Genomic DNA, 12421 nt, shown 5'->3' with positions numbered 1-12421 from the left:
TGGATTATGTGTCACGGCTTGGGGATGTACCCTACTCTCATGCCTCAATCCTCAAACCTTACTGTTTGTAATGGAATTTGAAATGAAAGTTAGGTAATGAGATCTCAATGTTGAGGAGTCAATCCAATGGGAGTTCTAGCTATGAAACCTCGCGGTATAGCCACGTCCCACCATTGAATATTTGCACTTATTAACTATGGTAACAAGAGGAGCCAATAATGAATCATTCTTTATGGCCTTGGTTCCAACAATGGAAACTTATGGTATGGCCACCCCGCACTACCGAGATCCCTTCACAACTTGTTCACTTTAGTAACAATGGTGTTGAAAAATTGTGTGTCGATCCAGTTGTGGTTCTAGAGTGGAACCATACCTTTTCCCATTTCTCACCTCCATAACTCATCCCTTGATAACCTTTGTGGAAATAGGTGGTGACGATGAAGTTTGGGCCAATCTATTGACGATTAAAATGTGGGAACTGTTGGAAAAATGCAATATGGTAGATATTAATTCTCATTTCCCTTAACCTTAATAATTACTTATGAAATTTATTTAACTTCTTGCAATTTTCTTTATTATATATTATTCATCAAACAATTATCAAGAATGAAATAGTTAAACAATAGACACAAAAGTTAGGCTCCAAGCCAGGGAAAAACCCCTCCAAGGGGAAAACCAAAAAAAATATCTTCTCTTCTTATAGAATTTTCTTCAACTGAGAAAACCCAAGGCATAAAACCCTATACCAAGTCCTACTCTAGAACCAAGTCATCCTTCCATAGAGACCTTTTAATTAGGTCAAAGTTAAACCAATTCAACTAGAGACAAACCATCCTTGAACTGCACCAAACCTAGAATTTCGACCCTCCCTACAACATAATTTCAGACTTACAGTTACTTCATAAATCTCAGCTCCTGCAGCTACTCCTGAAATTCACATGTGTGAGAGAGAGTGCTCGAAAATCATCTTCTTTCCCTTGCTAGGATTTTTCCCTTGATCTCTTATTGTTATTATAGAATATCACACTTTATATGATGAGGTGCCAAATGAGGTTGAAGATGTCTCTATATATAGCCTTTCCAATAGGTCAAATAACTCCTCTCTTGGTTGACTTGTCCTTTGGAGGTTTCCAGGAACTTCTAGATTCAAAATAAATTCATTTTAAAGTTACATCTTTCCTGGATGGGTCTTATAATCATGGTGTTGACTCTCTTGACTTGTGAAAATAAATCCTATGACCTAAAAAACCCTAGAAGCAAGAAGAACATAATTTTGCCTAGAAGATCATCAATAAAAATAATGAAACTCATTCTTTTCAAATAATAACTTTTTTATTTTCTTCTATTTTTCGTTACATAAGATACATATTGAAGTGAGTATAATAACAATTATAAAGACTGAAACTAGTTACTTTTCTAGCACTTTGTCTTAACTAGGGAGGTATTCATAATTGTGCCACTAATACAACATGATTCTCAAACTTAAGAGTTCTCATAAGAAGATTCTCATTGATAAGCTAAATGTAAGCATCAAAATTATTATGAGAATTGTCTTTGAGACCTAACTAGACAAGCTCATGTTCATTCATGAGCATTGTGATGGGAGAATTTATGTGTGATACCTCACTACATCTACAAGGAAAATAGCCCATCCAACTATTCACAAGGTATTTCCTTTTAGGACTATTCCTACCTTGGATTTGTATTCCTTATTTCTTAAATAATATCAATCCTCTTTGACCACTCTTATCTTGGAAACCTGTCCTACCATCAAAGAGTGTTAGTACCTCTCCTTTCTTGGATGCTCCATCCTAAATGAAACCACAAATCCTTATCCAATCCTCCACCATTCTCTCTTCATGGCCTTCACTTAGACTTACGATTATTAGTCCTAGTTAAGTGCATGGAATGTGAAGAAGAGAATTCACATGTGGTGTCCGTCATCACTCCCTCTCAACTATAGAGGATATCCATGTTCCTTTTTAATTAGTGAATAAATCCTTGCTCATATTCAAGGATACTCCTTTACCCCCTCTCAAATCTAGACGAGATTCCATATTTCCTTTCAATTTTGGAAGTCAACATTTATAGCTTGTATTCCATAAGAGTATCAACCACATTTTTTGCATGGAGAAAGCTACATGACTGCCTCTTTCCTTCACATCTCATTAGATCGATATTTCTTTCATTCAGTGTATCATGGATCCATGTTCTTCCATCAATATTTCGATAGGATTCAGGTCATCAATCTTGCACATCACTTTTAGCTTGTATTCATCAACGAAGGCATTATATCAAGCCTTACAAAACTTAAGGATAATCATAGCTTTCTTAAGAAAGTGATCCTTTTTTATTGTGCAAACTTGACCTCCTGGTTACCTTCTCGCACTACTACTTTTTAATCCCAAGATGAAAACATCTTAAGTTCATGATTTCCTCAACATTCATCATATATTCCTACAATATACTTCTCGGTAGAAAAAATAATATGTTAACTAGATAACCAACAAAAAATATTAATGCTAGACTTAACTCATCATGATGACCTTCTCATTGAAACATCAACAACCTCATGGTGCATATTGACAAGAAACTTCCTTCATGCATCAGGATTCCAAAGGATCAAACTTGATTACCAAGTTACAATATTCTTTCGAAGACTATACTAGATGTTGAGCACCATTCTATATATTATATTGAGAAAGTCTTAATCTTTTATTCGTTCTAGAGTAAGTCAAATTCATATTTTAGGAATCATACAACTAAATGGAATATTCACCATGCATGATCAACTTCTTTTATAGGACTATGTAGATATGAATCCTACCCAAGAGTTACTTCAAATATGCATTCCTATGCTTTCATACAATCATCTAACTATATGCCCTAAAATGATCAATTTCATTCCTTCATCCTTCAAGAGTATTGTTTCTATACTATATGGAATATATACTATCCTTGTAATAATGCTTCTTCCAAGAACCTTCCAAAGTGATGGTTCTTATAGGATCATGATGATCCACCTTAGTAAGATGACTACGTCTAACATAATATTAAAGGATGCTTGAATGTACAATAATATGAGAAATGAACCAAAATTAAAATCTAGATGATTCCTACAAAGAAACTTAATCAATTATAATTTAAACCTTCTACTATCACATGCTTCTATCTATGATGCCATACAAAACCAAAATTATTCTAGAATAAACAACAATGTATGCTATTATAAAGGAAATGCCAACTTCATAAAGAACTTAATAGAGATGATGACTTCTTTATTACTAAATATATTTGATATCTTGTTTCTTCGACTTCTTCTTTCATTCTCCCATTTCTTTAGCTATGTGATCTTCACTTATTTCCCTTATTTTATTTTTCTAGTTGTTTGCAAAGACCTTCTTAAAGTGTCCATATTCATTGCATCCAAAGAGTTGAAACTTTGGACATATATGGCTTCGTCTTGGAATTTTCAAGCTTCCCCTTCTTTAACTTCTTGGTCCTTGCAATAAAATCTTGAGATTGTTCATTTGATTTGATGTCATCCTTTGCCTTGATACTAGTTTCTTCCAAGATGCATTGAGCCCACAACTTATCAAAAGGAGTTGATTCTTTCTTAGAGTATATGCTCACTGAAAAAATACTCCATTTTGGTGGAAAAGCATTCAATACACATATGGTCATTTAAGAATCATAAATTTCCTCCCCAAGCCCCTACAACTGATCTCTTATTTGAGAAATCTTTATGAGAAAGGAGGTCATGTCCCCATCCTTAGATTTCTTCATTTTATATAACTTATTTCTCAAACACAACTTTTGACCTGATGTACTTATAAAAAATACAAATTTACTAGATTTTCATACATAGCCTTAAAAGTCTTCAAATTAGCAACAAAGGGATTTAGATGATCCTTAATGGATTCAACATTGATCCTTTGTGCCCTCACTTCCAATTTCTTGTATTTTCCTAGCTCTTGAGTCCTGTATTTGCTAGGTTCAGTAACTTCACCATGGACATATTCCATTACTTCATGTGTTGTAAGTGCCAGGTCAATCATTTTCTTCCATGCTAGGAGATTTCCTGCCCCAAGAAGCTTATTTATTTCCTTGCAGAAAGAGCCCACATGACTTGTAGATTCAAACATATAGTAACAATTTGATACTTACTTGTTGTTAAGCCTCATTATTGCAATAAGAATGTTTCAACTCCTAAGGCTATCAACTTAAATTATCAACCTGTGGTTCGTACAAAATTAAGATGCGTCAACACTATATGTGCAACATGCAATTTGTCCTTCTTTCGTTGATCTGATGCAATGAAGTGAATGCCATGAAATCAAAGCCTAAACTAATTGCAGAAATGGAAAGGAAACCTAATTAGTTTTGAAAATAGGAAATCATAGTTACTTTTTCAAAAAGGAAAGGTTATTATACTTTGCATGAATGTAAATGTTAATCCTATTTGTAGAAATATGAAATTAACATATTTGTAGAGTGTAAATGGTACATAAAAAGGATGCCTAGTTTATTCAATAGAAATAACCTTGTTGGGAATGGAAACCATAGCTTAGGATGTATGAAACAAAATGAAATTATTATTCAATAATTGTATTCGAGATAGACTTTTTCAATAAATTTTATGAGGTGCTTCATAATGTAATCATGAAAATCATCATGATGCTCTTCAAGTGATGAATTTGTCCACTAACCATAACTGCAGAGGTGAATTTCAATGGAGAAGAGGCAAGGATTAAGTGGTATTCTAGTCTTAGTCAATCATGGTTCAAAGCCTACATGTCATTATTCAAGCCTAAGGGATAAAATCCAAGCTTTTGGAGCATGTATAGTTAAGTTTAGATGTGTTATAGGAGTGCTACAGGAGGTGCTACATGAGGCCCTGTTTTGCTACAAGAGCGAGATAAATTGTCGAATTCCCATGTAAATCAAATGAAAATTGGATGGGAATTTTTTTATTATTGATTAGGATATCTTAGGACTTCATTTCAATTGGAATCACTCCAAAATACCCCTATTAACATGTGCTAAAAAATAACAAAAATTTCGACTCTAAAAAACGGAAATTCAAGAACTAGTGAGCTAGTTAACCTACCAAAATCCTAGCCTAACCAAGTGAAACTTATATGGGATAAATTTTGTTATTAAATTTAATGTTTTTATGACTCAATGAAAGTGGAATAGACTCAAATTAAGCTCATTAAAATGTTGTAAAAAATATCATAAAACTACTACTCCTTTTCTACAAGGGGCTTCCCGAAATTCTAGATTTGTGAACTAGTAGACCAATCCAAGTAGCTCAATGATGAATATGAATTTTCAAATTTGTTCTAAGGGTACATAATCCTTGTGAAAAAAAAAAAAAAAAAAAAACAAAAACAAAAACTCACTACTATCATTTAACCAATATGACCTACAACAAAAGAAGCTTGAATAGTAAATGCAAAGATAAGAGATGTAAGTGAAAAAGACATTCAAATGAAATAAAGAAATTTTACAAGAGGGATTTAAGGCTCCTGGGATGGAAAAGCCCAAAGAAAATCAGATTCTTGTAAAGGAAACAAAGCTTTAGAAGCTAAAAATGGCACCAACCTTTATTATTTGAATCAATCCAAGCACATCCCTACTACAAATGAAAGAAGAGTTGCTAAATAACAAGTTTTCTCTACAAGAAGACTAACAAATACATGCCCCTAGAGGAAAATTCGAATTGGTACTATAAAAATAGATGAGAAAGAATTCTCCTTGAAAGGAGGCATATTTCCCCTCCAAAATCTTTCAAAAAGTGGATATGGTTCCCAACACTAGGAATCTTAATTAAATGACAGGGAACACATCCCTAGATTTTATCAATCAGTGGAGCTCCAAATTTTTTCAATAAGTTCATGATATTGAGTTTATTTATTATCCAATATTGGTCCATCCTATAGTAGTGAACAATTCCCTATATTATCTCTTTCAAAATTTACTTTATATTATATCAATATTATGCAAAAATTAATAATATTAGGCACATAATATGCAATTAGCTCTAAACATTCCTAAAAACCTATTAAAGCTAAAAAAAATTTATTAAGTGTAGAAGGAGAGATTTAATATAACCTTTATGTTCCTAGGAAATTTTATATGGACCTTAATTTATGTCTAATTTGGAGTCCCATCATACCCCCTACTAACACTGTTGCTCATCCTCTAAGAAACCAATCCAACTTCTTACCATGTTGTTATTATTTTATGCCTCATATGAATTTTCATGAAATTCCCTTCCTTATATCAATGGAATATGATTTCTATGGCTTCCTGCATTGGATGGACTTCATGGAAAAGCCTGTCATGGTGGCAAGTTGTGCCTCTTTTTCCTATAGTTTCTCTCTAAGCCTCTTGTTTTCTAACTGCAACTATTCCTTCATGGCTAATTTATTTAGCCCCAAGTTGGCCAATTAATTACCCATTTGTTGCATTTTTTCCTTCATGAGGACCACCTCCTCCACCTTCTTGGATTTTGCAATTTGTACCCATATATGAGTTCAACCTCTTTCCCTTTCTAGCTCAAAGAAGAGCGGTATTGCAAATTTGGTAGGTATAATTCTCCCACCCTCAACAAATTTGTAGTAGGATCCAAGGTCAGGTTGTGGATTAGGATCCTATAGTTATTGGAGGTATTTTTCTTCCCCTTTTGATGTGGCTTCCCCTTCCTGTAGCATTCCCTGTTGCCCCTGTAGCAGCCCTGTTTTTGTGTGTAGCTCCTTCGTTTTCTCCTGTAGTAGGGTAGCTTGTTCTTTGAACCTATTATATGTGAATTATCTAGTGGTGGTCCTCCCTATGTGTGAAATTTACCCTCCTATAGAACTCTATTAGCTTCCTGTAGAAAATTTGTTCTTCCTGTAGCAGTTTTGCTCCTTCGTGTAGCTAAAAACATGAATCCTATAACAACCAATATTTGCATGCCAAGAGGTCGTGGGTCCATCTCTTATTTTTTTATTTTTATTATTATCATATATACAGATATATATATATCTATATATATATATATATATATATATATATATATATATATATATATATATATATATATATTGTTTTTCTCTTTTTCTTCATTGCAAGCAAAATAAACTCAAATTGTTTTTTGTTAACTAAGGTGGCCTTCACTTACCCCTTCACACTCCTTGTTCTCCATCATGAATAAATGATTGCAACCCATTTTCTCAACTCCTCTTCACTTTTGTCTTGTTCCTCTCCCACACGTGCAGGTGTCTTAGTGGAAAAGTGAAGCTAACTACTAGATAAGGCCAATGTTGCTCTGCTACTAATTTTGGCTATAAAAAACATTTTCCTTCATACACTTGCAATGTTTTTCAAGCTAAAATAAGTTCCTAGGAAAGTTTTATGGGATTGCATACCTGAGCTTTATCCTTGATGTGTTTTTGAAAGTGATCTTGAGCCTTCTAACATGATTGTTGAAGCTGAATTTGGTGGTTCTAAAGTTACTAGTGATGATCCTTCAATGGTTGCATGGAGGATATGGACATGGGTGAGGTTGTTTTTGAGTTTCTTCTATGAGGTCATTTCTTTGTCTCCCTTTCCTTCTGCAATTTCTTGAGAAGAGCATAAAATTTGTATGTTCTCTACTAGCTGAAACTTGATGATACATGTCCTTTGTCTTTTGTGCAAGTGCTTTTGGAATCAAGTGTTACTTCTTGCTAGGTGATAAAGAATCCTGTAACAACTGATATGAGGTCCTATGACTACTGAAGGATCGAAATTTCAATTCTCAATTTCTCATGGTGACTGAATTCTAAATATGATGCTCTAGATGTGTTCTAATAGGGGATGTGCATACTTCTACAAGTTTGTGTGTCTTCTTGTAGAAGTCACATAAGTTCTCTTGTGATCATTATTTCCTTTAGGTAATACCTTTAAAAATATTGATAATTCATGAGTAATCCGTTGACAAGGATCAAAGGCCGTTTTTGTGGTGGAAGGGATGGAAGAAGGGGTGAAAATGGGTTCTTTTCATGGACAAATATGAAAATGGAAGTGGAGAATAGGTCAAGTGGTGTGGAAAATGAATGATGAGGCTATGGTGGACCCCTCCTTTTATTCATAGATGAAAAACATAATATCTGAACCATTTTCCATGCCAATCACGCTCTTGTAGCAATTCTGGTCACTCTTGTAGCAAATATGGAATGCTCTTGTAGTAGAATTGTTTTATCCATATCTCTCAAATGGTAGATTGGATTGACTTGAAATTTGGTGAGAATGTTTCCATCATCCTTATGCATCTCTTCATAAAACATCTTTGCCAACGGATTCATGAATCTAAAAATAAAAATAAAAATGGTTGTATGTGATGGAGACCAACTTCTTGAAAAGTGTGCAATGGAATTTTCTGAAATTACTTGAGAATGTTACCATCATCCATATGCATCTCCCCATGAAACAAATCAGCTAATGGATACATAGTTTTCAAGAAATGGTGAAGCAATTTATGTCCTATGTATTTTTACCTCATCTAGCAAAACATAACCTTCACGTAGAATTTTAGGACAGTGAGGGAAATGAATGGGAAAGGCTTGGAAATGATGGGTGGATGTTGGAAATGGACGAGGGTGATGGATTGATATGGCCTTGGTCCTATTGGAGCATCTAAGAAAAGGATGAGAAAACCTAATTTTGGCTTCCTTTGACTAGATTTTTGACCAACTTTTTCTTTCAGTGCTAACTTATTTTTGTTGCTTGCAAAGGTTGGAGAGAACTTGCATTTGTTAGAGAGAGATACATGGAGCAAACAATTTTTTTCTTTTCATTTTTAATTTTTTTCGTAGGCCTGCTAGTTTCCTTAATGATGTTTTCAACCAGTAGGTTTGTCTAGGCACCTCAAAGGAGGTTTTCATTTAGGATATTTTCTTTTTCTCCCTTTTTCTCCTTTTCCCAACCCATTGACTGCCTCATGGAGGTTTTCAATGATTGAGCCAATCACAAGTGCCTTAAAGGACGCTTTCACCTGAGATTTATATTTTCCTCTTATTTTTTCATTTTTTAATTTCTTTTTTATGTCCTACTCTACTTGAAAAAAGAAAAACCTCTTTCAAGTATAGGAATACTTCCAATGGAGCCATGTGCACATTGAGATGACAAATAAATTCATGTGTAAGCTCGAAAGATATGCTTTGAATGTACCTGAATATGAGAGACCAATTTCTTTGATTGAGATTAGATCAATAATTGTTGAAGAAGAGTGTGTTTCTACAACTTAATGATTGTCTAGAACCATATTTAATATAGTTATGATTCCCCTGGTCCACTTGCACATTTGGACCTCTTTCTATGTCCTCTTCTACCATGAAATTCAAATCTTCCTCTCTTTTTCTAATTATTCTCTTGAACACATGGAAGATTTGATGGTAAACATGAGGGAACTCTCTCAATATATGATTTTGATGTCTTACCTTCATCAAGTGCAACCTATGATTCTTTGGTCTTCTCATTTGAATATTCTTTTTCTGAATGTTGTCCTTCAATGATATCAATATATATAATTTTTTTGCAATACTCTTTCTGAGATTAGATGAATACCATTTAGATCAAGAGGAGATGTTTGGAAGTGTTGTACCTTATAATTTTAAGTGGGTTGAGCTACTTCCTTGTGTGGGTTTGGAAATGGTGGCACAAATAGTTGAGTGGGAGTGGATCCTTGAGATGGCTGTGGTTGAATTTGTGATTGTGGTGGAGGTGGATGGTAGGGATAACATGGAGTTGGGTATAGAGGATATTGAGGAAAATATTAAGGATATTATTGATTTTTCCCATAAGTTTCTTGCCAACCTTGTTTCCAAGATTCGTTTTGGGGTTGAGATGGCCAGGTATCCCAAGGAAGGAGTGTGTTGCAATTACTTTGAGATGGATGTGAATAAGTTTGAAATTATGAATTGGGTTCTTTCATCATATTAGGTTGACTAGGTTTCCATGGTGTTCTTGGAGCTACATAACATAGCTGCTTTGGTGATTGACTTGCTCCATTATCCTCTTTGTAAACTTCCTTCAAGCTAGGTAATGATGGGAAATGTTTAGTAACATGTGATTATGCATGAAAAACATGAATATCAACATCTTCATTTTGATTATTTTCCATTCTTAAAATTTCTACTTGTTTGCTTTGATTGCTAAGAATTTTTGTTTTAAAGTTACCAAGCAAATTTCCAAGTTCAACTTGAGTTATCGATCTTGATACTGATTTACTTACCCTTTCCCTTCCTCTTGAGATGCGCTTTCATATTTCAAAAATATATTCAAATGATAATTGGTATACATCACCTCTACTCATGAGATCAAGGAGTTCAGTCCACTCATCCCTAATTGTTATAAGTAAGAGGGTTTTTAGTGTGCGAAATCCTAAATGATGTTTTTTTTCCCTTTTAATATTATATGTAAATCACTCTATTAGATTCTCAAGGATCTCATCTTTTTTTTAGTGATTCTAAAGATTTCTTATTTAAGATCGTGATCTTTATATTTTTATAGAAAAATATTTTTCATATCATTCCATGATATTATTGAATTAGTCCGTAAAATCATGAACCATTTAAGAGACCTATCCTTCAATTTTGCTAGAAACAATCTCAACTTTTGAGTGTTTATTACGTAACCATAATATCTACAAAGGATTTCAAATTCAAAGGGAAAGGTTTCTAGATCCTCTGACCTCATACCATGGAAGTTGGGAAGGAAAGATGGAGGGATTTTCTTCACATGCACATTGACATCAGTATCTTGAACTGGAAATCCAAGAGGATCTTCTTCATTGTCATCATCTCCACCCATTTCTTCTACTTTCTCTGCCACCTCTTTTTCTTCTACCAGAAAAAGTAGAAGGTGATGTGGTTCTTATTGCACCACAAGGTCAAACAGAGGGGGGGGAGGTTCGGTGTAGGAGGAGTATTTTTTTTTTTTTGAATTTTTTGAATAAGAATGCTAATGCAATGAAATTTTTTTATTTTTGAAATCAGATATGTCTAATGCAATTTTTTTTTTTTTTGCAAGAAGTAAAAGAAATCCGTCAACGAGGGAAGAAAACAATGCATACATTGACACCTCCCAGAAAATGGCACCAAAAAGTGATGATCCTCAGTATTGAGACAAGAATGTTGCAACTCCTAAGGTTACCAACTTAAATTATCAACCTGGGGTTCATACAAACTTAAGATGTGTCAACACTATATGTGCAACACGCAATGTGTAATTTCATTGATCTGATGTAATGAAGTGAATGCCATGAAATCCAAGCCTACTTAATTGCAGACATGGAAAGAAAACCTAATTACTTTTGCAAAGAGGAAATTATAGTTACGTTTTCAAAATTGAAAGACTATTCTACTTTGTGTGAATGTAAATGTTAATCCTATTTGGAGGAATTTAAACATTAACCTATTTGTATAGTGTAAACAGTACATCAAAATGAAACCTAGTTTATGTAATAGAAATAACAATGTTCGAAATGGAAACCATAGATTAATATGTATGAAACAAAATGAAATAATTATTCAATCACTACATTCAAGATAAATTATTTAAATAGATTTCACAATGTGCTTCATAAAATAATCATGAAAGTCATAATTATGCTTTTCAAGTCATGAATCTGTTCACTAACCATAATTGCAGAGGTGAATTGTAATGGAGAAGACAGAAGGCTTAAGAGGTATTTTGGTCTTGCTCAATGATGGTTCGAATCATAAAGTTCATTATTCAAGCCTAAGGAAAAAACACCAAGCTTTTGGATCAGATCTGGTTAAGTTTACACATAGATTGCTATAGGAGGCCATGTTTTGCTACATGAGCAAGATTACTTGTTGAAGGCCCAAGTAAATCAAATCCAGATAGGATGGGAATTTTTTTATTATTAATTAAGATGTATTAGGACTCCATTCCAGGTGGAATCATGCAAAAATATTCCTATTAACACATGTTAAAAAATAGCAGGAAATTACTACTCTAAAAACTCGAAATTCAAGAACTAGTGAGCTAGTTAACCTACCAAATCCCTAACCTAATCAAGTAAAAATGATATGGGGTGATTTTTTTTATTAAATTCAATGTTTTTATGACCCAATAAAATTTTAATAAACTCAAATGAATCTCATTAACATATTCTAAAAAATAGAAGAGAATTACTATTATTTTGCGACAAGGGACTTCTAGAAATTCTAGATTTGTGAACTAGTAGACCAATCCAAGTAGCTCAATTATGAATATGATTTTTTAAAGATATTATAAGGATGCATCATGCTTCTGAATTTTTAAATAACCTTAAAAATAGCTCACTTCAATCATTTAAATAATCTGACCTACAACAAAAGAAGCATGAATAGTAAATGTAGAAATAAGAGGTGCAAGTGAAAATGAC

Source organism: Pinus tabuliformis, chromosome X (assembly GCF_031772625.1).
Source record: "Pinus tabuliformis cultivar Carrire ecotype Pingquan chromosome X, CPIR1, whole genome shotgun sequence".
Taxonomy (NCBI): Eukaryota; Viridiplantae; Streptophyta; class Pinopsida; order Pinales; family Pinaceae; genus Pinus; species Pinus tabuliformis.
The sequence above is the reverse complement of the archived record's forward strand: the minus strand, read 5'-3'. Positions refer to the sequence as shown.